The 25,087-nt window shown below is 35.7% G+C and overlaps 1 protein-coding gene across 3 annotated transcripts in view; it reads right to left on the bottom strand.

Annotated features, from left to right (window-relative positions):
* The window catches only part of CUNH12orf54 (chromosome unknown C12orf54 homolog), a 54,477-nt gene that overhangs the window by 4,239 nt on the left and 25,151 nt on the right, over nucleotides 1-25,087 (bottom strand). The gene's annotated exons all lie outside the window — the stretch shown is intronic.

Below are 25,087 nucleotides of genomic sequence, written 5' to 3'. Positions count from 1 at the left end.
TTTTTTCTTTCATACCTCCAATAACCATTAGAATAAAGTTCTGGAAACATCCTCCATAAAAACAAGCAAAGTAAAAGCAATGGTGGAGCAGAGCATCCAAACCAAGAGGCCCAGGTGCTTAAACTCTTAAGGATCACTGAGCTAACTACAAAGGTCCATATTTCATAGAGTATGCATGGGGTAACTTCAATTCCTTTGCGTTTACTTAAGCCTGTAATATGAGCTAATAGAGGGTCGCTTTTGGAGAAGGTCTCATGTGCAGTGGAGAAAACTTATATTCTATTATGTGGTGTGGAGCACTACAGATATATACTAAGTTCATTTGTTCAAAAGTTTGGTTCACCTGTCATATATTTTTGCACAATTTTTGTCTAGTTGATTTATTTGTGACAGTGTACTGAAGTCTCATTACAATTTTATTAGTGCTTATCTGGTTTTTCTTACCTATAACTATATGTTTTATGCATTTGAATGTGCTGTTATTTTGTGCAAGTATATTTATGGTTGTTATGTCTTCTTTTGGGTTATCCCTTAGTGATTACATAGTGGCCTTTGTCTCCTCTGATTCACCTTAGCTAGAAAACCACTTTATCTGCAAACCTTGCTATGGAGTATGGCTTTCCATACTTTAAATTTCAGTGTATGAATTTCTTTTGGAGTTAAATGTATTGATTGTATGCAACACATTGTTGAATCTCCTCTCCTTTTTTTTTTTGGTGGGGGAACTGGGAATCAAACTCACAACCTTGCATTTGTCAGGTAGGCGATGGCCTATATCCCAGGCTTTTTTTTTTTTAATTTTAAAGATAATAAAATAAAACAAAAAAAGCAAAAATCTCCGAACAAAAAATGCAAGAACACAGGATTTCAAAGCAAGACAACAGGAAATTTACAGTGGTTACCATAATGTCTTTTGTTTTCTTCAAAATAGTTGTCTATACTTTCACACACAATGAATCCAAGCAAAACAAAAATAGCATAAAACCATTCAAAACAAAAGAATGAAAGCATTACAAGTCTTCAAAACCAGACAATAGGAAAATCAACAAGGACTACCATAATGTCTCTTGCTGTCTTCAAAATAGCTGTCCATATGTTTATGTATATTGAAATTGAACAATACAAAAAAGACTAAAACCACTCTGAACAAAGAATAAAAGCATTATTGGACTTCACAACAAGAGGATGGGAAATCAGTAATGGCTACCATAATGTCTCATTTTCTTCAAAGTAGCTGTTCATACCATCCACGTAATAAAATCAAATCTTGTAAACTCTGTAGGATAAGTTCTAGGCATATATAAGCTTATACATGTACATCTACCCTTTCTGTATTAGAGGGAAAAACAAAACAAAAACAAAACAAATTATGAGAAAAGCAAGAAACAAAAGAGACAAATAAATAACAATAAAAAATAACCCAAAGCAATGACAATACAGACTTTCAAAACAAGGTGGTAGGAGCATAACTAAAGTTATTATTTTGCATAGTTATCTTCAAAAGAATTACTCAGATTACCAGATATAATCATGTAAGATTGACCTAATGTTATGAATGTTAACTGTTTTATTCCAAGAATAGAATTAGTAGCACAATCATCTTAGCTTAAGTGTGTATATAAAAATTTGTATCTTTTTTTCCCTTCTCTTTTCTCTCCTTTTCCAAGTTATTTTTCCCCTTTAAGCAGTTTCTTACCCTTTAACAATATTTATTGAAGATTTTGTATTTAATTTGATCTTTCAATTTCTTATACTAGAGAGACAATATGGTTTTTACACATGTGAGTTTGATTCATTTCACTTATGCGTATTGTCTCAAGTCACATCCATTTACCCACAAAAGTCTCAGTGGGATCCTTCTTTATAGGTGAGTAGTACTCCTTTGTATAAAAATACCGTATCTTTTTTTATCCATTCCTCAGTTCTTGGGCATTTGGGTTATTTACAAGATTTAGCTATTACAAATTGTGTTGCTATAAACATAGGTGCACATATATCACTGTGGTATGATGTTTTCAGTTCTTCTGGGAGTATACCCAGAAGTGGAATAGTTGGGTCAAATGAGACTTCCAATCTCTGCATTTTGAGGACGCCCCAGATTGACCTCCACAGTGGGTGCATCATTCTGCACTCCCACCAACAGTGCAGAAGAGTTCCTTTTCCCCTACAGCCTCTCTAGCATTTGTTACTGGTGATTTTCTTGACCCTAGCCCTTCTTTCTGGAGTGAGATGGAATCTCAGTGTGGTTTTAATTTGTATTTCTCTAATGACCAATGATGCTGACCATTTTTTCATGTATTTATTTACTATTTGTAGTTCTTCATCTAAGAATTGAGTATTCATCTCAGATGCCCATTTTTGGATTGGGTCTTTGAGTTTCAGGGGTCTGATTTTAAAAATTATTTATATGTTCTAGACAGAAGTCCTTTGTCTGAGGGACAGCTGACTAAGATTTTTTCTCAGTTTGTGGGTTTTCTTTTTACTCTGTTGGAAATTTCTTTTGACATGCAAAATCTTTTTAATACTATGAGATTCCAGTTATTGATCCTGGGAAGTATTTCCTATGAAGTCCATGAATTCTATGCCTACCACTATATCTTCAAGATTTCTACTTACTTTGTCTTCCAAGAGACTTAGTATTTCTGTTTTAATATTTAACTCTTTGATCCATTTTGACTTTAGTTTAGTACATGGTCACAGGAATGGGTCTAGTTTTAGGTTTTGGCATATGGGAAGACAGTTTTTCCAGCACCACTTATTGAAAAGGCTGTCTTTCTTCCAGTGAACATGTTAGGTCCCTTTATCATAGATAAAGTGGCTGAGTGTGTTTGTAGTTATGGTTGTATCTTCTAATCTATTTCAATGATCTTCAGGTTTCTTTTTATTCCAGTACCATGCTGATATTTATTACAATAGCTCTGTAGCATAACTTCAAGTCACAGATTGTGATGTCTCCTGCCTTGTCTTTGTTGCCCAGAGTTGCCTTTGGTATTTTAGGTGTCTTCTGGTTCCAGATGAATTTTAGGAATGATTTCTCTAGATCTGTGAGGTATGCTAATGGTATTTTGATTGGAATTGCATTAAATATGTATAACAATTTTGGGAGAATGGCCATTTTCACAATGTTTGTTTTTCCTATCTGTGAACAAGGAATACCTTTCCATTTTCTGAGATCATCTTTGATTTCTTTTTTCAGAGTACCATAATTTTCACTGAATAGATCTTTTACTTCATTAGATCAAATCCTAAATATTTCATTTTTTGGGATGCTATTGTGAAGGGTGTGATTTCTCTTATTTCTCTCTCAGTGAATTTGTTGTTTTTGTAGAAGAATGCTATTGATTTTTAGCATTGACTTTGTATTCAGCTATCTTACTGACTTTCATTAGAAGTCTTTCAATGGAGTTTTGTGGGTTTTCTATGTAGAGTAGCATGTCATCTTCAAATAATGATAGTTTAACTTCTTTTTTCCTATCCTTATTCATTTTATTTCTCTCTGTTTTCTAATTGATCTGGCTAATGTTTCCAGCACTATATTGAATAGAAGTGGGGATAATGGATATCCTTGTCTTGTTCCTGATTTTGGAGTAAAAGCTTTCAGTTTTTGACCATTTATTATGATGCTGGCTGTTGGTTTGTCACAGATGGCTTTTATCAGATTGAGGTAAAGACCATCTATTCTGATTTTATGTAGGGTTCTTATCATGAATCAGTGTTGGTTTTTATGGAAAGCTTTTTCTGCATCTATTTATATGAGCATGTTATTCTTATCTTTGGCACTCTTTATATGTTGTATTATGCTTATTGATTTGCATATGTTGAACCATCCCTGAATTCCTGGGATGAATTCCAGTAGTTTATAGTATATGACCTTCTTGATAACTTGCTGCGTTGTGTTTGCCAGTATTTTATTGAGAATTAATGCATCTATGCTTATTAGAGAGACTGGCCTGTAGTTTCTCTCTCTCTCTCTTTTGTTTGTGTCTTTCCCTAGTTTTGGTATTAGGGTAGTACTTGCTTTCAGGAATGAGATAGGAAGACTAGTTTTTCTTTCAAATACATTGAAAAGTTTGAGGAATGTTGGCATTGTCTTGCTTGAATTTGTAGAATTCCACAGTGAATCCAGTAGTATGCTGGCTTTTCTTTGTTGGTAAGGTTCTAACTACATTTTCAATTTCATTAACTTTCATCGGATTATTTGGCAGTTTTACATCTTCTTGATCCAGCTTTGCAATTTGTATGTTTCCAGGAATCTGTCCATTTCTTCTGTGTTTTCAAACCTGTAAGAGTAAAGATTTTTGAAGTAGGTATGGACAACCTTCTACATTTCCAAAGGGTCCATAGTGATTTCATCCTTTTCATTCCTTATTGCATGAATGTGAGGGTTTTCTTTCCTTTTGAAAAATAAGGTTGGATAAGGGTTTATCAATTTTATTTATTCCTTCAAAGAACTCTTTGATTTTTAAATTATTTATATTGTTTTCTTAGTCTCAGTTGCATTAATTTCTGCTCTGCTCTTTGAAGTATTCTCCCTTCTTTTAGCTTTGGGTTTGACTTGCTCTTCTTTTTCTATGTGTTTGAGTTAGAGCATCAGATTATTCATTTGTAGACATTCTGTTTTCCTGATATGGGAATTCACTGCAATAAACTTCCCTCTGAGGAATGCTTTCATTGCATTCCACAAGCTCTAGTAAGTTGTTTGCATTTTATTTTGCTTGTAGATATTATTTAATTTCTTCTTTGAACCATTGATTGTTCAGAAGCGTAATGTTTAATTTCCATGTGTTTATTTAGTTTTCGCAGTTTCTTTTGTCATTAATTTCATGGCACTATGATCAGACAATATGTATGGGATATTCTTGATTCTTTTGCATTTACTTAAGCATGTTTTATGAGCTAGTATATGGTCTATTTTAGAGAATGTCCCATGTGAAACTGAGAAGAATGTATATTCTGATGTTGTTGGGTAGAACACTTTGTACATATCCACTAAGTCCATTTGTTCACAAGTTTGATTCAGTTCTGTTATTTCTTTGCTGATTTTTTTGTCTAGTTGATCTGTCTCTTTGTGTCAATGGAATGTTAAGGTCTCTTGTTATAGTTGTGTTATTGTTTATTTGATTTCTATTAATATTTGTTTTATATAACTAGCTGGTCCCATATTTGGTACATATACATTTAAGATTGTTATCTCTTATTCTTGAAGTTTTCTTTTAACCAGTACATAGTGACCTTCTTTATGTCTTCTGATCATTCTCAGTTTGAAGTTCACATTGTCTGAAAGCCAAATAGTTATTCCTGTTTTTTTTTGTGGAGGATAGGTTTCTGTTGCATGAAATATTGCATTCTATCATTTATCTTTCAGTCTATGAATTGTCTTTAGGATTAAACCCATGGTTGGATGTTGTTTATTGATCCATTCTGCCAGTCTGTTTCTTTTAATTGGTGAATTGAAGCCATTTACATTTATGGTTATAACTGATATACATTGGCTTATTTTTGTCATTCTATCTTTCTGCTGTTGGTTCTTTACCTTTCCCCTCTGTTTAATTGTTTGCCCTGCTTGGTGGTTTTTTCTATTGGTGTTCTTAAAGTTGTAGTTATTTTTTATGTCTATCTAGAATATTTTTCAATATTCTTTGCAGGGTTGGTTTGGTATTCATGAAGTTCTTCAGCTTTTTTTTTGTTGTGTAAGTATCTTATTTCTCCATCAATTTTGAAGGATAGTTTTGCAGAGTACACTAGTCTGGGTTGGAAGTCCATTTCCTCTAGGTTTTGAAATACTTCATGGTCTTCTTGACTTGGTAGTTTGTGTTAAGAAGTCTGCTGTGATTCTGATGGATTTTCCTTTATAGGTGATTTGTTTCTTTTCTCCAATAGCTTTTAATATTCTGTTTTTATGTTGAATTTCTGAGATATTATATATGCAGGTGTAGATTTATTTTGCTTATGGCTAACTGAAGTCCTTTATGCTTCACTTCTCTGTATGTCAGTTTCTTTCCTCACATTTGGGGCATTTTCATTTTCTGCTATTCCTTCTCTCAAGTAGTCTTTTTACATCCATATGTGTTGTCACCTTTTTCATTTACATCTATCAATCTTATATTGTTTTTCTTTGCATCATCTTGCAGCTATTGCACTTTTATTTCCTGATTCTTTGTTATTTTAAAAAGCAAAATTTAAAAAATTTTGTTTCCTGTTCACTAGCTGCAATCTTGTTTTCAAGGTCTTTGGTCAAGTGTATCTTCACATTCTTTCAGGAGGTTTTGCCAGCTTTTGATGGAATTTTTGATTTCCTGGATATCTCTTTGAATCTGTTTCATGCATTATATTTCTTTCTTATATTGTTAATTCAATGTTTCCATCATTTTGCAGTGCTCCTTTATTTTTTAAAGTATGTCTTCTTTAGATGTGTTCAGCATTTCTTTCATTTCATTTGATATTTCTTGTTTTACCTGGGCCATTGTTTCTGATCTGATTTCCTTTACAGCTTCATGAAGGTGTTTCCTTACTTTAGTTCCTGTCATTTCAGAAGTTTCAGATGTGTGGCTTATACTTTCTTCTATGCCCATGTCTCCTAGGCTTGTTTATATGTGCTGGAAGTTTGAGAATGCATTTTGCTCTTCATTTTGCCATTTTCCTCTACACCCTTAGGGCAGCTGAATGCAAAGTCTCAGTTGTTTCCTGGGTTGAGGATGGCTGTCTGTACTAGAGAGGGTTTCCCCAGCTGAGTCAGGGTTTTTATTTGGCAGACCTTGCTAGACCTCTTGCAGCACTCAGAGGCTCCCAGAATGGGTAGAGTATTCCGGGTCAACCTTGATTATGCCCTACACAGTGTCACAAGGAGGGATGGCTGGTTGTGGCCCTATCAGGATCTGAACCGTGCTCTAAGGCTCCCTGGCTACTTGGGGTTGTTGGTGGGTCCCCACCAGTTTCCAAGCAGCTTACCAAGGTTGCATAACTGTTTGGGACTGATTTCTGGGTGGGTTGCTACCAAGATCCAAAAGGTGGACCAAACTGGGACCTACTAGGTTCCAAGTGATGTACCAACACTGTATGACTAGGTGGAGTATGCTGTGCAGGCCTTCAGTTCACACCATGCAGATCACTGAAGCTCCCCAGCTGCTTAATGTTCAAGCTGCTCACTTGAACAATCTACTTTATGGCAAATTTCTGAGACACTGAGCCCATGACCATAAAGTTCACTGTTTCTACATTATTCTACACCACTTGGAAGCTTCTGTTCTGATTAAATGTGAGAATGGACTAATCAAGTAAATTTCCAGATTGATTATCACAATCTTAGCATATGTTCTCTAGTAAGTAGATTGTATGACCATTTTTGCCATAATGCTGTATGCACATTGACTAGAATATAGGGTTCAGCAATCAAGGGAATGAAATATAATTTGACCCTTTTACTGTCATTCTTAATTATCCTTTGGGGAATTTGAGCTTTCCATATCTGAAATTTATTTATTTATTTATATTTGGTACCAGGAGTCAAACTCAACTTCATGCTTGCCAGGCAGGCACTGTGCCACTGAGCTATATCCCTGGCCTCATCCCTGAATTTAAATCTGGCATTTTAGAGATTTTCATGTCTTCAGACAATGTGGAGAAAATTCTACCATGGGCAACAGTATGTAGTTTCCACTCAATATAGTTTGACAACTGCTTCTTGCTTATTTTGGACACCTCATGTCAAATAAGCAGCTATTAACTTATAAAAAAGAGGGGCAGAGCTAAGATGGCAGGTAGCTAACAGCTGGCTACAGAGGCTCCCTGAGATTGTCAACTTAGAACTCATCATAACACAACCTGGGGAGCCCCAAACTGAGGGAGAGGAATTCTCCATCCCAAGAAGAAACTAAGGTGAGAAAAACCAATCAAATATGCACTCCTGGCCAGCCACGCCACCCTGCAGCCCTGAGCGCCTACAGTCCACCAGGGAGACAGGCCATTGCCGCTGGTGTCTCCAGCCACCACTTCCATTCTGTCATCAGAGGCCAGCCAGAGGCTGGGGGAGTGAAGCCACTTGGCACCCACCAGCTGCCCCTGCTCCTGCCCTCACCCCCACTGCCACCACCACTACCACTCCCCGGATGTGGGCTGTGTCCAAGAGGGTGCAAGGAGGAGAGCCAGTTGTGGCATCACTACAGGGGACTGCACCTGCTGGGACTCATTGCCACTTTTGTACTCACCACTCATGCGAAGACCTGAGCCGGTGGTGCCAGCACTGAGCGGGCCCCCAGTGTTGGAGTGCTCCCAAGGTCCCTGGGCAGGCGAGTGTGTCTTCACCACTGCCAGGCCCATGGGACGGAAGCCCCATGGAGCCGCCACCACCACCACCACCGCTGCCTCAGCCGCCCCCCCCTGATCTGGGCTGCGTCCTGGAGGGTGCGAGGAGGAGGGTGTGTTGTGGCATTGCAGGTGCGGGATGGACCTGCTAGGACTCATCGCTGCCTTTGCACTCGCTGCTTGCGTGAGGACCCGAGCCTGTGGTGCTGGCGCTGAGTGGGCCCCCACCACCAGAAACCTCCTAGGCAGGTGAGTGTGTCTTTGCCGCTGCCAGGCCTGCAGAGACTGGAGCCCCATGGAGCCACCGCCACAGACAGAGCCCAGAGAAGCTGCTTCTGAAAACACCTCTTCAGATAATAATCAAAAATACAGAACCAGAACTTTCCGGTTTCCTGTCATGATCAACAAGCTTCGGGGAACTAGGTCTGCCTGCTTGCACCTTGAACTCTGGACTGGGTGGCCTGGGGTGAGTGTCCCCACATGGTCCCTGGGAGGGGACCATGGTCCCTGAGCTTAAGATACCTCAGATAATAGCAGATTGGGGAGGGCAGCAAAACCCCAGTCAGCATGCTTCGGAAAGACCCTAAGCAATACAGAGAGGGTCAGAGCGCCCCCCCCCCCACCTGTCTGAAAGAAACCAGAAACACGACAAGAGATAGAAAAAAAAAAAAACTTACAGCCACTGACCCTGGAAAAATAAGCCCAGGAGAGGTAAATGCAGAAGAGAAACTGTGCAGTAATCATGCAATATTGGATACAGCATCAGCGGACATAAAGAAATACCTTAATGACCTCATAGATGAATTTAAAACTGTACTTTTTTTTCACTCATTAATTAGAAAGGCTTTATTCTGGGCTCCTTGATATGAAAATATTTGAAACTAGAGTATATGAAGTTTTATCCAAATATTTCAAGGAAAAAGACACTATGGTAACTACTATTAAGTCGGGTTATATGGTGGTGAAGTACTAGGTTGTTGAAACAGTCATGCTGTGACCTCTATTGTTATATTGTTATGTCCTGTTTTATCTCAATCTCCCCCTTATTGTTTTAAAAAATTATTTAGTCATTTCTTATGTTTGTCTTAATTAAAGAAAAAAATTCAAAAAATTAGGATATATAAATAGTAACTCTTTTTGATTTCCTATTAACTTGTTTTGAAGTCCTGTAGTACTCCCACGATCTTGTTTTGACTGATTAGACTCTGTTCCATTCTATATGATAGTATCAAGTTTGAAGACATAGGCAACTACTTTGAAGACAATAAGATTCACTAAGATATCCATTCTGGTTTGACTATTGTCTTCTTTGGAAGCCCTGTAATGTTTACAATGCCTAAGTTTTATTGGTCTTGTTCTCTACTGTTTTGTCCAACTTTATAATATCTAATGAGATAGACAATTCTTTTTAAGGAAACAAGGGACAACGTTGATAACCATTATTGATAAACTTGTACTCTGTTCTACACCATGTGCTATGTCTATCCTTGGTATTGACTGACAGCTTTGTTTTGCCATATTTGACTGTATTCTCCCCCCCCCAAAAGTAATAAGCACTAAGGAGTAATAAAATCCAAAATGTGTAAATTTTGTTGTAAAAAAGAGAGGGAAAAAAAAAAGAAAAAGAGCTCTAACGGATATAACAGCAAGTGTGTTTAGGGGTGTTAAATAGCTGACTATATCAATGTTTTTGGATCATTGAACACAGCTGTTTGCAGTCTCCCTGTTTGAATGTCCACCTTGTATTCTTTGATACTGTGATTTGAGGAACTATTTTCAAGATGATAATATGTAATCTACTAACAGGTGATTTCTTACTGTTATGTTTTTTTGTTTTTTGTTTTTTTTTTTTTTTGTACTTCTGTATTACGTGTACCCTTACACCGCTTTGGTTTGTTTTGTGTTTTTCTCTTTTTCCTCTTAAATAAAAAAAAAACTGTACTTTTGATCCAAGTGAGGCAAGATATAAAAAGATTAATTAAAGAAATGATAAGCTCCTCCCAAAAGAACACAGATGGGAGAATGGAGGAACTCAGAAAAGGAAGAGAAACCTTTCATGAAGAATATAAACAAAATCTAGAATACATGAAACAGATCCAAAGAGATTACCAGGAAATTAAAAACTCCATTGAAAGCTGGCAAAATACCTTGACAGAAACTAAAGTTAGCCTTTTGAAACTTGAAGAGGGATTTATAGTGTGTGATCATGAAAGAAAAGATCTCTTAAAAATAACGATGAGCCAGGAAGAAACAATACAAAGGCTAGAAGATGACAAGAGGATTTACAACTTAAGAATAAAAAACATGAGTGAAGAAGCAGGACTAACTACAAATGAACTACAAAGATTATTCACAGATATAATTAAGGAAAACTTCCCAAGCATAGGAAAAAGAAATGATATCGAGATAAAAGAGGCATACAGAACTCCAGCCACCTATAACCAAAACAGATCTACACCCAGACATATAATAATCAAGCTTCCAGAAAGCCACCACAAGAACAGAATATTAAAGACAGTCAGAGAAAAGAAGCAGATTACCTACAATGGAAAAAATATTAAAATAATGACAGACTTATCAACACAAACTCAGATCAAGAAGAGCCTGGGGGGAAATTGTCCAAGCCCTGAAAGAAAATAGCCTCTAACCAAGACTGATGTACCCAGAAAAACTCTCTCTCAAAATCAATGGAGAAACAAGCTATTTCCAAGACAAGGAGGAACTGTGGGAGTTCATAGCCACCAATCCAACCCTACAAAAAATACTGAAGGACATTCCAGAGAGAGAGAGGAAAAAATACCAGGATTCCAGCAACAGTGACAAAGAGACCTCAGTGAATGGGGCAGACAGTGGAATGAAGGAGTAAAGTGGGCAAATAATGACAGAAGAATAAGATACCAGAAATGAGGCAGAGACATTAAGCTACAATCTTTAATATAGATAGCCCTGATACACTAACAAAAAAAGAAACACAGGCAGAGCAGATTTGGAGGCAGGATCCATCGAGATGCTCTGAATAGGAAATACACTCAAGCTGAAAGAGGCTTAATAAACTGAGAGTCAAAGATGAGAAAACAATGTGATATGTAACAGGAAACCAGAGAGGAATAGGGACAACTCCTCCAGCAGCCGCAGATAAACTGGAAAGCTATGACACTTTTGGGCAGTGTAGGACTACACAGCTGGAAGGAAGGACAACCTTGTGACTTTAGTAAGCAAAGGAGTACAGCTCAAGATCAAGCACAGGGTTAAAAAGGTTTAGCAACACTCAGATAGATAACAGGTTGGCCCCCTAATCTAAAAACTAAAAGAGCTAGTGGGACCCAAAATATGCAAAGCACCCTGAGAAAGGGAAAAGGGAGGAATTGTCTAAAAAAGGAAGGCAGAGGACATTGTTAAGAGTGTATCAGGATTTAAAAGTCACATTAGTCTTATCACTCTATTTAGTTTAATTATATTTTGTTCTGGTCTGTCTGCTCATATTAGATTTGAGGGCACAGACAGCTAACCCAAAAATAGCAGGTTATACCATGTTAACTATCCTTAATTTCCTATTAACTTACACTGAAACCCTGTATTACTTACATTGTGTTACTATGACCGCTCTTATTTGAAGCTGGTTTGTTAGACTGCTGTTTAGCCTCAACTGATTTCATTTGAATTTGGTTTCCTTGATAGTACCAAGTCTGGGAGTGGAGACAACTACTCTGAACAACTATTCTTTTACTCTGACAAGATGTAAAAGATATCCATTCTGGTTTTATTAACTGCTTTTAAGTCCTACAATATCTTCAAAGTTGTGTTTTTATTAAAATAGCTATATAATATTATGTTCAATTATATTATGCTTGATGATGTGGACATTTCTATTGAAAATAACAAGAGAAAGCATAGTAACTACTATAGATCACCTAATATTGTGGTGCTATATGTCTTTTTAATTTCATATTTTTCTAGGAATTTATTTTGTTTTGATCTGTTTTTACCTATAATATAGAAAGGATAGATATACATGTAAAGATTCACACATGGGAAGAATTTCTAAACTATTTATGGAAACAGATTATATAATACATGATGTAATGAACAGATACTCTGAAGAAGAAGAGACACTAAGAAACCCAATGCTAATTCTGTAGCATTATGATATGAAATCTAGCAATACTATCATTCACTGTTCAGAGTGATATTAGTCTAGTCTATTATGTTCAGTTTTAGCTTACGTAAAGATAAAAACAGCTACTATGAAGAGACTGAGAAACATTATGATAGACATAATTGACTTCCCCAAAATCAGGTCTTGAAGACCTAAAAAGCCTTCATCATTCTGTAATGATCTGATTAGTTCTATAATGTTCAGTATATATTCAATGTGTGTGAAGATGGGGACAACTATTTGGAAGAAAACTAGAGAAAATAAGATAGACAATGAAGATCTCTAGTAGACTTGCTTTGAAGTCTATGTTTGTTTAAATTATTTCCTTATATCTTTATGTGAAAGATAGAGTTTAACGTATGAACCAAGTACATGCTGGGAAGATAATAACTAGTGCTCCTTTTTTGTTTTTGTTTCACTCTGTGCTTATTATCAAAACACCACCATCTGTTGTCTCTCTTGGTTAGAACCTTCACAGGATATATAACTCAGGAATTTTTCCTCATTTTTCAGGTGATTTCAGCCCTTATTTTGATGATGCAATGAAAGATTTATTTTCATGTATGATTTTTCTGTTGTAGCCTTAATTAAATAATCACAGTTCAGTTTTGTGCCTCATATGTAAAATGCAGTTAATAACATTTATTGTATATGGTTCATATAATAAATGTACCATGACAGTGCAGAGTAAAAAAAATAAATTATTTCCTTATAAACTGTTTTGTTCTGTTTAATCTTCTCCCCTTTAAGATAAAAAACAAGTGTGTAGGACTGATAACCGTATTACTAAATTCTTGTTGGATCACTGAGCAGATTTGTTTGCAGTGTCATTGTTTGAATATCACTTTGTATGCTTTAATTTTGTAACTCGAGCAACTATTTCTATGATGAAGGTATGTAACTTATCGACTGGTGATTTCTTACAGTTTATTTTTCCGAAATTCTGTATGGTTTCTACCCTTTTTATCTGTTTTTTTAATTTAAATTAAAAAATAAATTACAATAAAGATTCCTTAGCATGATGAGGAAGTGCTGCCTCTACATAAAGAGAGTATAAGATATACATCTGGAAGGTATATTTTTTCCCTTAGAGACTTTTAGTGGTTTCCATCAACTGTGATATTAGTAAATGGGCCATTACAGAAATCATGTAGACCTCAAAATCCTGAAGAATGAAGATCCAGTCCATCTATTGAGTTATTTAAAATTTAAAGGAGATTACAATTAAATTATTTTATGAAATCAATTTCAGGATATTTCAAACATGAAGGAAGTATAATCTATTACTATCAGAGGTAGAAGCTTGCATCTTCTGGTGTCTACATATCATCTCCTTTGTTTCATGTAGAAACTTATATTTTTCCAATTTTGCATAATACTGTAAAATGTCAGTGAGTTAGATAATTATTTATTAATCTCACCAATATTGCCACTCAGAAACGTGGGGAGATAGCAACCACCTCCACAGGGACAAGTAGCCCATGAATAAGTTATTTGTAGGGCACTTATCACAGTAGAGCCATATGCAATTTTTAAAAGATCATCCAGTAAATCATATTACTGTTCTTGCAGGCTGTGGCATGGAGAATAATAGTGAACCTTCCTGAATGCTATGACTAAAATATCATCCATTGTAGGCCATAAATTGGACCCCTGGCTGACTAAGATTTGCGTAAACCTATTTCTTGCCTTTAGCACAGCCAACAATCAAATATTTAAGCATAACCTGCCTTATAGAATGCTCAATATTATGGAAAAATTACAGACTACAAGTGGAACAATTCAAACATAAAGTTCTTGAAACTTATAGAAATCAGTAGAACAGCTGAAACACATTTTACAAAACTGAATGGGAGCTGAGTAGTCCTTTAGGGCAGTCATTAAGGACTAAAGTGGATGATGGAGAAAAACAGGGAGAACTGTTCTCACAAACTGGAAGTAATCATGCAGAAAGGTTTGAGATTCAAATGGACAGCATCAAATATACTTACTATAAGTCTAAATTCTATTTTGGAAATTTCTTTTTTAGAACTTTCTTTTTTACTAAGCACTAGAGATAAATGAAAGTATTTCTGCAAAAGTCTAAAAAAACCTCCCTAGCAAATACTGAAAAGTTCTCTATAATTCTGATATGGAATATAATCATGTACTGCAAATGTACTAATAAAAATTTTTAAAAATCAGAAAAAATTGTTGAAATATTATCTGTCACCAACCAACTGTATCAAGTATTGTTCTAGAAACTGAAGAGATGATTTGCAAAATAGAAAAATACATATAAACAATTAATGTCTCAGTTACTTTTCTCATAGCTGAGGCAAAATACATGATACCTATAAAGTAAATGAAGAAAATTTTGCAGAGGTTTCAATAGTCATAGTCATCATCAACTGGCTCCAAGGCAGGATGGTGTGGCAGAGGGGCATTGCAGAGGAGAGACAGTCCAAGGCAGGGCACACAGGTAGCAGCAAGCAGCAAGCAGTGATTCTGGGTTTCTTCTTTTACTGTTATAATCTATCCAAACTATAAAGCTATTGATTGGTTCCAACTACACTTAGGATGGGGCTTTCCATTAAGCACAAACTGTTGTGGAAACATTCACATGACTCAAGAACAACCAATGATCAAGATATATTTTTGTTATACCCGATGCCCAAAGGATATTTGAATAAAGGAAATACTGTTAACAAATATCTTTGATAAGATATGTTATACTCAAGAATATGCTAAAAGGAACTGAATACCTCATATTTGTGAACATTGTCTTAGTAACTTTTCTTGTTGCTGAAACAAAATTAAAGCGGCAAAGGTTTATTCTGCTGACATTTTGTAGAGTCCATAATTTGTCACCTTCAAGGCAGGGTGGCACATGGTAGAGGGACAACAGTTCATAGTGGTAGAAGACAACAAAATCAAGAAAGCAAAAGGCAGGTGGGGGAAGGAACAAACCTCTTTATCCCTTTTTATCTTATTCAGACTGCTGGGATTAGGGTGGTGCCAATCCAATCAGTGGACTGATCCAGGAACCATCCACCCTTAATTCCAGCACCCTTAATCCTAGCATTCAACCATGAATCAATCACAAATTCTAAATTCAGCTATGTCTAAAAAAGCACCATCTAAAAGTACATGAGGCTTTGGGGGGATTTAGACACAAACCATAACAAATCTTTAGGATCAGTGAAAGAATATGCACTCCTACTTATAAATAATCAGAATGTTATGGCTTCCTTCCTACTGGAAAATAGCAAGCTACTGACTCCACCAATAGTAGTTGTATTGAAAAATGGGACTTTCTATGGAATTCTAATGCTTTTTTCTAAGCAGATGGTTGAGGAAGGCAAAGGTAAGCCTATACAATGGACTGCATGGACAGCAGTGTATATAGCAATATAAAAGAATGCTGCTCTCAGCATATCCCTAACTGATATAAAACATATGGCTCTTTCTGGGTCATGATTTGACTAGTGAATGTTTAAACAATACTATACTTTATAGAATGCAATTCAGAAAATTGATGGAATTTCAGAAAGAAAATTATAGTGTATCATAGAAATACCTGCCAAAAAATTTAATTACTGGGTCAGAGAAGAACCAGAATGACAGTATGAACGCTTTTGTCCATTATGTTCAGGTAGCCCTTAGATGCCTGAGATGAGCATGCATGTGTGGTGTCCATTTATGAAACAAGTAGTACAAAATGCTCTACTGATACCCACTAAATCCACTATTATGGCAAAGACTTTTATTAATGTAGTGCAAGAACATGCCTGTGAAATTGTTCTTGGGGGGAAAATCTTTCCAAGAACAAAAACTGACTCAAAGCTGACAGTCAGTATATGGCCACTGCTAACATTTCTGAAGTGTGCAACAGGAATTTTGGCAAAACAGACACTTGTTCCTTCAGAACTTTGCTGAATTTTAAACTGAAGCAGTGGCTAAAATGTCATTGAGTTTCTGGAGATTGGCATTTTATGTTAGTTTGGAACCATAATCTAGATCTCACTGGGTCAAGCAACACATGAGCTTTGTACAGCAGTGTGTCAAGAGGATCCTCTGAAATATATGTAGCACTGATGTAATTTGAGTATTTGGGATGGGAAATTTAAATATTCATATTAAAGACATTAAATCATGGAGGGCTTCCTAGCTTACTTGAGTTACTGTGGGATTCACCTAAAAATGGAGAAATAGGGAGTGGTAACTTTGGAAAAATTATAGAGAGATTCTGAGCTTTGGAGGGTTTTTTTTTTTGTTTTTATTTGTCCAGTTGGTTTGTTTTGTTACCCGCCCCAGTAGTTCTAAACCCAGGGTTATATCTGCATATTTGAACTGAAGGAAACATTCTCAAAATGCTTTTTTTATTTAAAAGAAAAAGGCACATAAAAGAAAAACAAACAACAAAAGAGACAAACAAAAAGCAAACCCAAAACTAATAGTATAGGTTTCCAAAGCCAGATGATAGGAATTTAACAAAGATTGTAATATTGCATATTGTTACCTTCAAAAGAATAACTTAGATTACCAGACATAGACATGAAAATTGATCTAATCATATGAGTATTAACTGTTATTTTCCAAGAACTAATAGAATTAGTAATATAGTCATCTTATCTATCCTATGTATATGTATACAAATTTATGTTTTTTTTCCTTTGTCCTTTCTTCTTTCCTCCTTTCCCCTATCCCAGTTACTTTTCCTTTTTGAGCAGTTGCTTACCCTTACACATTGTTTATTGTTGATTGTGGATCTTATTTACCCTTTCAGTTTCTTGCACTAGGAAGACAAATGGTATTTACACATTCAAGTTTATTTCACTTGTATGGTCTCAAGTTGCATCCTTCTACTTATAAAAACCATGATGCTTTTTGATCTTTCTTTATAGCTGAGTAGTACTCCACTGTATAAAAATACCATGTCTTTTTTTTTTTATCCATTCCTTGACTGATGGGCACTTGGGTTGTTTCCAAGTTTTGCCTGTTACAAATTGTGCTGCTATAAATGAGTGCGTACATATCACTGTGATATGATGTTTTCAATTCTTTTGGGAAAATGCTCAGAAGCAGGATAGTTGGGTTAAATGAAACCTCTAATCCTAGCTTTCAAAATGCTATCTTTAGCCTTTTGAACTACAGGAAGTATGGTTCAGACATTCCTAAATTGCCTCTGAGTTATGTATGCATTCTTGGTTATTTAATATTGACCTTGCCTCATGTGGGAAAACTAGAATTAATGTTGCTATCCTTCTATGATTTCATGATTTGCATGTCCATTTCTCTTTCTTCCTGAGAATGGGCAAAGGAGAGGCTGTAGTAAGATTTTTATTGTTACCTTATGAGTTTTCTTTCTTTATGAAATACAGCATTTTTTATCATTTAGTCATCAACCTCTGTGAATCTGATACTTAAACAGCATTTAGTTGATAATCTCTTGTCAGAGTAGTCCATTTACATGTAATAAAATTACTGTTGCAGTTGTATTTAAACTTCTTATTTCACCATTTGTCCTGTTTCACTATTTGTTCTGTAATTGTCACACTTGTTTTACATTCCTTTTTCTCTCCTTTTTGTCTTTTTTGATTAATCATTTTTCAAATAGCTCGTTTTTCCTTCTAATTAAGAGAAATCTCTTATTCTTGTGTTACCACTTCCTTTAAGTTAGTGTTTTTTTACCACTTTCTAGTCAAGTAAAGATCGTAGTAGTTTTAAACTCTCTCTGGCCTTTTGAGCTGTTTTGTCATATTTTTTGATTATATATGTGTGTATGTGCATCGTGTGTGTGTATGTGCATATATATGTGCACATGAGATAATTTGACATTATTGTTACCATACAGATCAATATTAAGTTAAATTTACTTACATATTCAAATATTCAGTTGCTCTTAACTAATTCTTGTGTTTCAATATTTGCAATAAAGAATACTTTCTCTCTACATGATAAAATCCCTTCAGTATATCATTTGGACCAGTGTGCTAATGCCAAGTATTTTCAGTGGATGCTTGTCTGAAAATAGTTTTCATTTTTAAAAAAGCACACTTTTATTAACTGCAGTTAGGTCTACAGTTATAAATTGCTGTAGTTAGAAAGTTCTGAAAAGTTACTATTATTTTAAAAATTCATTTATTGAATGAGTAATATTCAACACTTCATTCTAAATAGTGTTTAAAAGCCTCTGGCCAAAATATTCCCAAACAAGACACTTGATCAAATTTGTTTTAAACCACATCATTAATGAAGCTGTATGTAGAATGTGAAGTCTTTAGACGAAAAGAGACAAAAGCCAGACACAACTAGGAACATTGGAAATGCTTAGAGATGTCAGCTAGACTACATACAAAGTAATTCTTTTCCAGATTATTCTATTTGAATTATTAATTACTCAATATAACATATCTTCAAAAACAATGATAATTAGTCAACATGATAGAGAACTACATTATTTGGATGTTAGAAAACTCAGATAGTCTTAACAAAAATAGCCTCAGTTATCTGTAGTGATGAACATAATTTGCTATTCATCTGGCTCTTTTGTTGAACAACAATATACAACTGATGAGTTACAGATGATAATGTTTAATATCCTAAAAGTACTTTTTTATTTATGTTTATAAGTACTCACTGTTTGAGTCAAGATTCAGCTTAAATGATTAAAGATAATTTTATTGCAACAATATGTACTCCATTCCAAAAGAATAAAATACAAGCATGAAAAACGTTTTGCTTTTATTTGTAACCTGTAAAGTTAAGTTGTTCTGCTGATTTTAAAAAGCAATAACTCACTTTGGGTAGGATAACATTTTTTTTTATTTAAAGAGATAAAAAACAGAAAAAAGGGGTAGAAATAATACAGAATTTCAGAAAAATAAACAATAATAAATCACTAGTTGATAAGTTACATATTGTCAGCTTAGAAATAGTTGTTCAAGTTACAAAATTAAAGCATACAAAGTGACATTCAAATAATGACACTACAAACAGTTCTGCTCAATGATCCAACAAAAACTTAGTAATATCAGTCCTACACATTTGTTTTTTGTCTTAAAGAGGGTAAGATTAAACATGACAATATGGAACAGAACAGTTCATAGGGAAACAATTTAAAGAAACACAGATTTCAAAGCAAGTCTACTGGGGTTCTTCACTGTCTCTCTTATTGTCTCTAGTTTTCTTCCAAATAGTTGTCCCCATCTTCACACACATTAAATATATACTGAGCATTATAGAACTAATCAAGTCATTACAGGATGATAAAGGCTTTTTAGGTCTTCAAGACCTGATTTTGGGGAAGTCAATAATGGCTATCATAATGTCTCTCATTCTCTTCATGGTAGCTGTCTTTATCTTCACGTATGCTGAAACTGAACATAATAGACTAATATCACTAATATCACTCTGAACAGTGAATAATAGTATTGCTAGATTTTACATCATAATGCTACAGAATTAGCATTGGGTTTCTTAGTGTCTCTTCTTCAGAGTATCTGTTCATTACATCGTGTATTATATAATCTGTTCCCATAAATAGTTTAGAAATTCTTCCCATGTGTGAATCTTTACATGCATATCTATCCCTTCTGTATTTTAGGGAAAAACAGATCAAAACAAGACAACAAAACAAATTCTTGGAAAAACATGAAATGAAAAAGACATATAAGACCACAATATTAGGTGATCTATAGTAGTTACTATGCTTTCTCTTATTATTTTCAATAGGATTGCCCACATCATCAGGCATTATATAGTTAACATAGCATATAGCTATTTTTATAAAAACTTAACTTTGAAGACATTGTAGGACTTGAAAGTAGTTAAAAATCAAAACCAGAATGGATATCTTTTACATCTTGTCACCTTCAGAGTAGTTGCCTCTACTCTTAGACTTGATACTATCAAGCATACCAAATTTGAATAAAATCAGTCAAGGCAAAATAGTGGTCTAACAAACCAGATTCAAATAAGATCAGTCATAGTAAGACAATGTAAGTAATACAGGGCTTCAGTTTAAGTTAATAGGAAATTAAGGATAGTTACCGTGGTATAACCTGCTATTTTTGGGTTAGCTGTCTGTGCCCTCAAATCTCAAATGAGTAGACTGACTGGAACAAAATATAATCAAACTAAACAGTGATAAGACTAATGTGGATTTTAAATCCTGATACACTCTTAACAATGTCCTTTGCCTTCCTTTTTGAGGCAATTCCTCACCTTTCCCCTTCTCAGAATGATTTGTATATTTTGGGTCTCACTAGCTCCTTTAGTTTTTAGACTAGGGGTCAACCTGTTATCTGAGTGTTGCTGAACCTTTTTGCCCCTGAGCTTAATCTTGAGCTGTACTCCTTTACTTGCTAAAGTCACAAAGTTTTCCTTCCTTCCAACTGTGTAGCTCTACACTGCACAAAATTGTCATAACTTTCCAACCTATCTGCGGATGCTGGATGAGCTGTCCCTATTTCTCTCTGGTTCCCTGTCACATAGAGCATCATTTTCTCATCTTTGACTTTTGGTTTATTAACCCTCTTTGAGTATATTTCCTATTCAGAGCATCTCGATGGACCCTATCTCTTGATCTACTCTGCCTGCATTTCTTTTTGTTAGTGTATCAAGGCCATCTACGTCAGAGATTATAGCCAGTCTTCTCTCCTTCATCTCTGCTGTGCTGTTTTTCTGCTGTTAGTGTCTACTTTTCTCCTTCATTCCACTGTGTGCCCCATTCATTGTGGCCTCTCCTACCGCTGTTACTAGAATCCTGGTATTTTTCCCTCTCTCTCTCTGGAATGAGGACAACACTTTGAATATGCCATACAATCACTTCTTAAATAAGGAATAGCAGGTCCCAAATTTGAACAAAACAAAATAATGCCAGCAACTACTAATTGCTCTTGAATATAGATGTCAATCTTAAATAACAGAAAATAAACATCTTGGTAACAAACTATGGAGGAAAAGATCATGACCAGATGAAAGACACCTTTTATTTAAAGACAAAATATTTCAAAAGGCTCCCTGATGCAGACATTTTCTACTTTCACACTTATTAACTTGTGCATGACTTTCTAACCTTAAAAAGTTATTCTCATTCTCTCTCTCTCTCTCTCTCTCTCTCTCTCTCTCTATTTCTCCTTTTCTCTTGTTCTTCTGCACTGGGATTGAAGCCAGGGAGCACTGACCTAAACTGTTAGCCATTTTTATTCTGACATTTTGACAGAGAGTTTTTCTAAATTACCAAGGCTGACCTCAAACTTGGAATCTTCTTGTCTCAGCTTCCTGAATAGCTGGATTACAGGTATGTTCCACCATAGCCTGCAATTGATTTCTTCTAAAAGTTCTCATTTAGATTGAGAATAATGACCACGAGAGAGAAATTTCTGTGGTTACATGAAACCTGTGATAGATTTGCAGAAGTTACAGCTGAAGAAGCAGCAAACAAGTCAGTGGTTCTTCTTGTGAAGAACCTGATTCACTTTAAGGATATTCTCAGTGGCATTGAAATAGGCAGCCATTCTCAGTCCCTGATTATATTTCATTGCTGTGAACATGATTTTTTTTTAACAGAGTAAACTATAACCAGATGAATGAAGTCTTTCTCAGATGCATGTGATATTCTCTTTTGGAAATCTGTTGTGAGCACAACAGGAAGAGCTCCAAGATGCTTTTTGAATTTTCTTTCTTAACTTTTTTGAGCAGACATGAGTGAATGATAGTAAGAATCCCTTTTGTATTTGAAGGTCAAATGACCATAGCTGAAATAATTTATATTCTTTAGGCTCTCAAAATAAGATATGATTCCTTCTCTATCATTCATGTTGAGAAGAGCTCTTCAGAAAGATTTTATGAACTGGAGTTGTTAATTCATTGGCAGCTTCAGCAATGATCTTAGCTCTTAACTCTAGAGCACTGGATTTGGTCAACTGCTTCTTGTGGTATAATGAATCACTATGTCACTATCTGTCTCCAAAATTTTTCCTTTGTAGGCTTTTGCCTTTGGGGAAGCCAATACCAAGATTATCTGGGGGTCTTAAAAAACGCCACAGTTCAGTAACAAAAAGAGGGTGCTAGACCAAATAGACAGCAACCACTCATCCCTAACAAATGAAAGAGACAGGATCTTGAGACATACTTGAAAGCCAAAAGTTAGCTATGACTAGAAGATACTTCTGAAAAGCAATTTCTTCCTAAAGAAAGCTTGATACTAGCAGTAAAGCTACCTACCATAAACAAGTTATAAACATCAATGCAGAAAAAAAAATAGAAAATGTGAAAATGTGGAAGCAAGATGCAACCTTAAACCCCTAACTTGCCCGAGGCAAATCCAGAAGGGATTGAAGTGGAAGTAATCAGTAGCCAACCATCATCTGAAATGATAGCAATAGAAGTAACAAAGCAGATGACTGAGTCTCTAGATAAAGATAAATAAGAAATAATTTCATAGATAATTGAAGGACATGGTTAATTAATCTGGAATATAGATTAAAAAAATAAAGGAGCTTAGGAAAGTGATGTAAAACATGAATGCCTACCATAAGAAAGAATTGGATTCCATAAAACAGATTCAAATACATATCCAGATATCACAACAGAATCAACCAATGTACAGTATATTAGGTCTAGAAGAAAGGCTTGTAGTTGGTGAGCAACTGCCAGACTAGAAACTTGTCTCCAAATAAAGACAATGGAAGTTTTCAGACAATAAGCTGATATTTCTTAGATGATGAAAGAAAAAGGAATTTGGAGCTCTATATCTCAAAATTTACTTTAAAATAAGGTGATCCTACCTCAAATGTGAAAGGAACTCTCCTTGGTCACCCACAGAGAGACACATAAGTTAGACCAGGGTAGGACTTCATTATGGGTTCTGCCTACTCTCTGCACCTCCAATGCATCTTATTTATTTATTTTGTGCTGGGGATTAAACTCATGACCTTGCACTTGCCAGACAAGTGCTTTTGCCACTGAGCTAAATCCCCAGCCCCATTTTTTTATTCTAAGGAGAATAAAACAAAACAGAACAAAGTAAATCAGAACAGAACAATGCAAGCAACATAGCACTTCACAATAAGACAACAGGACATCAAGATCTGGTCTGAAGATGGTGGTTTGACAGGTAGCAGGGTAGAGAGTCTCTCAGACAAAAAAAAAATCCAGATGCTAGAATTTAACATCATGGAGAAGGCCAGACTAAAGGAGAGGGATTCTCATGACCCAGGAAGAAACTGAGGAAAAAGAAAAATAAAAAAAGAAAGGAAGGAAAAAGCACAGACAAAAGGCTGGAACCAGATGCTTTCACTGGGGCTGGTCCTGCACTGTGCTGGGCACACCTTGCAGTCAGATGACTCATGGTTGTGCTGAAGTCATTGTAGTGCTGCCAAGATCGGTGGTTGGTGAGCCCAGGACTCTTGGCAGGAGGATGCGGTGCAATGGAGAGAAGAACCAGTGTGGAGAGCTACATTAATCCCTGGTGAGTGCTGGGAGTTGGGTCCTGCAGAGGGGGTGACAAGCTGGATGACATATTGGCATGACAGGCCTGAATCCAGAACTCCAGTGGCACCAGTCCTCTGGCCAGGAGGACTGGTGGGATCTGTGTGGGCTGGCTATGCCCCTGGTCAGGACCCAATAGCCAGGGACATAACTTTCCCCAACCTGTGACATTTGCATGGCAGAAACAAATGTGCTGAGGACACTTGCTGGTTGACTGGCTCAGAGGAGAGGGGCCAGCCCACTGATATCACACCTGTGTGCACTTAAGATAACAGTAAAATGGAGAGGGCAACAATGTCCTAGACAGCACTCTTCAGAAAAACCATAGGCAAAACAGAAAGAGCCTGAGGCCACCATACACCTGTCTGAAAGAAACCAAAAACATGACAAAAGAAAGAAACAAGAAAAAGTCTCAGACACTGACCAAGGGAAAATAAGTCCAGGAGAGGTAAAAACAGAAGAGATTGAGGGCAGCAATCATGCAATATCAGCCACAGCATCAGTGAAAATAAATACTTCCATGATCTCATAGATGAACTTAAAACTGAAATTCTAATTCAAGTGAGGCAAGATATAAAAAGATTAATAAAAGAAATTCTAAGCACCTCTCAAGAAGACACAGATAGAATAATAGAGGAACCCAGAAAAAGGAGAGAAACCTTTGATGAAGAATATAAACACAATCTAGAATATATGAAGCAGATGCAAAGAGATTACCAGGAAATTAAAAACTCTATTGAAAGCTGGCAAAATTCCTTGACAGAATGTAAAGTTGGACTTTCAAAACTTGAAGATAGATTTGCAAAGTGTGATTGTGAAAGAAAAGATCTCTAAAAAATAACAAAAACAGGAAAGTAACAATACAAAGGCTAGAAGATGACAAGAGGATTTGTAACTTAATAAAAAATGTGAGCAAAGAAGCAGAAATAAACACAAACGAATTACAAAGGTTATTCACAGAAATAATTAAGGAAAACTTCTAAGCATAGCAAAAGGAAATGGTATCCAGATAAATGAGGCATAAAGAACCCCAGCCAGCTAAAACCAAAACAGATCTACATCCAGACATATAATAAGATCCCAGAAATTCATCATGAGAACAGAATATTAAAAGCAATCAGAGAAAACAGATCACCTATAAAGGAAAATCCA

This window comes from Cavia porcellus, unplaced genomic scaffold, assembly GCF_034190915.1.
Source record: "Cavia porcellus strain 051 isolate PalLab524CR breed Dunkin Hartley unplaced genomic scaffold, mCavPor4.1 scaffold_8, whole genome shotgun sequence".
NCBI classification, from domain to species: Eukaryota; Metazoa; Chordata; class Mammalia; order Rodentia; family Caviidae; genus Cavia; species Cavia porcellus.
The sequence above is the reverse complement of the archived record's forward strand: the minus strand, read 5'-3'. Positions and strand labels throughout refer to the sequence as shown.